A 3,394-nucleotide genomic window follows, 5' to 3' on the forward strand; every position below is an offset into this window, starting at 1 on the left:
AAACTTTTTGTTAATAAAAAAAAAAAAAAAAAAAATTACTAGGACAGATGGATACCTGTTAACTACCACTACCACTACTACTACTACTACAACTTTACTACAAATTATTATTATTATTATTTTCTTTACGTAATGTTAATAAAAAAATAATAGAATTTCGCACGTTGAAAATTTTTTTTTTTCTTTCGGTTTTGTTTCTTCTTCCACGCACAAATAAAATGTTTAATTAATTAATTAATTTTTTATTTTATTGTTTGTTTGTTTGTTTGTTTGTTGATTAATAAATTTGTCCAGTCATAATTTTTTTTTATTTTTTATTAAAGGTAAAACAATAAACATTAAACTTACAACAAACATTTTTTTAATAGGCTGAGGTTTTTTTATTGTTATCACTTCGATTCATTTGTTTTCTTTTTTTTGATTGATTGATTGATAAAAAGAATAGTGAGTGATTTTATATTCGATTAAATATATCGAAAATTTCGATAATATCGAAATTTTTTCCGCGCGAAAAATTAATTAATTTTACGCGTCTGTTAAAATTAAAAAACTTTTTGTTGTCCATTTAAACAAAAAAAAAAATTTTATTATTTTTTTTTTTCCAAGGTTTGTACGTTTTATTTTTTTTTTTTTTTTAAAAAAATTTATGTTGGCAAACTGATGAAAATAAAATTTTAATTTTTTAAAACCTTGACTAACTAAGGTTATTTTTTATTTTTTTATTTTCAAATTTCAAAAAGGGAAGAAGTTTTTTTTTTTTTTTAAATTATTTGGTTAAATTTTCCATCGTAAATTTTTTTTTGTGTTATAAAAAAAAAAAACTTTTTATAACTTCCTATTATCATTATTATTATTATTATTATTATTATTATTATTATTATTATTATTATTATTATTATTATTATTATTATTATTATTATTATTATTATTATTATTATTATTATTATTATTATTATTATTATTATTATATCAATTCTGTATATAAACGAAAAAACGAAAAAAAAAAAAAGATGTAATCGCGAAACATTTATATATTTATACGTATCAAGGGCATGTCCATCAGACAAATTGTTATTATTATCATTATTATTATTTCGAATGTTTTTTTTTTATTCGACCATCATCCCGTTTAACATCCTGTAACGCCATTTTTGGTTTTATCATAAACTATTGATTAATAGATAATTGAAAGTTTAATAATTTTTTTTTTTTTTGTTTCAATGTCGCGGATTTTTCGTTTTTTACCGAAAAAAAAAAATTTTAATTCGGTTAAATTAAATTTAATTATAAAATGAAACGAGAACAACAACTTCCGGTTTGTCGATATTTAATTTCGAATTGTTTACAACGTTATTCTAAATTTTTTTTTTTTGTTTTTTTTTTTTTTTTTTCAATTAAATTATCTGTATAATTTTTTCACGGATCACTAAACGTACCGTTTCAGAGTTAGAGAGTGAGAGAGAGAGAGAGAAAGAAAATTCTCATTCTGTCAATGAACTTTTTTTTTTTTTTCAAGTGTTGGCAATCCTTAAAAAAAATTTTTTTTTTTTCCCCGTTCATTTGTTTGTTTTACATCACGACGAGTTATTTCGTTTTATTTATTCATTGGTACCAACTTTAACTCATTCGTTTTGTTTATACGTATAATAAAAGATCTTTAAAAAAGGGAGCAAGGAAGGGGAAAAGGAGGGTAAGAGGAGGGGGAAACGTGCGAAAAATAATTTTTTTTTTACAAACCGCAATTAATGATTTTTTTTTTTTTTTTTTTTTTACCGGTTTAACAACCTCCGTTTAATTTCTTTATATTTCGATTGTCGGTACAAACAACTTTTTTCTTTTTGCACGCGAGCGACTGACCGTTTCAAATAAATTTTTTTAAAAAAATTTCCCGACAAACGACAGCAACAACAACAAAACAACAACAACAACCTTTACTTTTCGATGCAATTTTTTATTATTATCATCATTACCGTTATTTTATCAATACAAAAAAGAAAAAAGGTGGGGAGCTATAATTGATTATTTCAAAACGGAAACCGGATAAGGTAACAACGTCATCAAATACTCTTGTTAAATCAATTTCATTGTTAAAATCTTATAGCAGCAGACGACGACTTCAATAATAATAATAATCATTTATTTATTTTAAAAATTATTACCACGGCTAAATTTTTTGTGATTTTCGGTTAATAATAAAACATTTTCCTTTTCTATTAATGCGTTTGCTTGTTTGTTTGTTTGTTTGTTTCTCACGTAAGTGCCCGTACTGTGTGTGTGTGTAGGCAAATTTTTATTGATTGATTTAAAAATAGTTTTTTTTTTTTTTTTTATAAATGTCGGAGGTTGTGTGCGTGCGTGCGTGTGCGTGTCTGGAACCTTTAAAATATATTTTTTGTAAAGATCAATCAAATGATATTAAAAAACCGCCCACGTTATAAATTTAAATAAAAAAAACTTTATGGATAATTTTTTTAAATTTTTTAATATTATAATTAAACGTAAAGAAGAAAAAAACGTTAAAAAATTAATAATAATGATGATGATGATAATTAGAGGAAAATGATTTTAAATTTAAATAAATTTTATGTATTTCTTTGCGGCGTAATGAATATGCAGTTATTGACACGTTTTTTTTTTTCAAAGGAGATTTTTTTGCAAATATTATATATATATATTTATGTTTCCGGAATTCGTGTAATAAGAAAAAAAAGGCGTAAAACATTTATATTATTATTATTATTAGTTTTTATAATAAATTACGACGCCTACGTTCGACCGTGAGACTCAATACTAAGAACGAAAAAAGTAAATATGGGTAAAAAAGTAAAAAAAAACTAAAAAAAATTTTTTTTTGACGTGTAAATAGTTAATTAAGTTGTAATAATTAAAAAAATTACGCGTAAAAATGAAAAAAGAATCGCATTGAGTTTTGATTTTGTACGTTTGATTAAATTAAATAAAAATATTTGTATCATTTTCTACTTCCACGTTTATTTTAACAATTTTTTTTTTTTTTTTTTTAATATGAAACGCGAAATTAAACATTAAAAAAAAATCCGTTTAAGAAGGGATAATAATTATATTTAAATATTAAAATTTATATTTTAATAAAACGGAAAAGGAAACGATTTTAATTTAAAATTAAAAAATTGGCGCGAAAAAAAAAATTTTATTAATTCAAAAAAAAAAAAAAAAAAAAACGAATCGCGACGTGATAAAATTTCAATAATTAATATTTTTTAAAAAAAAGTGGCATTAGAAAAATTTAAAGAAGAGGGAGAAGAGGGAGGGGAGAGGGGGGAAATAAATAACAAATAATTTTTCATAATCGAACGCCAAAAAAAAAAAAATGGCAGTTCAAGTTCGGTTAGTTGTTAAATAATAAAAAAAAAAA

Source organism: Pediculus humanus, genomic scaffold (genome assembly GCF_000006295.1).
Source record: "Pediculus humanus corporis 1103172107729 genomic scaffold, whole genome shotgun sequence".
In the NCBI taxonomy this organism is placed as follows: Eukaryota; Metazoa; Arthropoda; class Insecta; order Psocodea; family Pediculidae; genus Pediculus; species Pediculus humanus.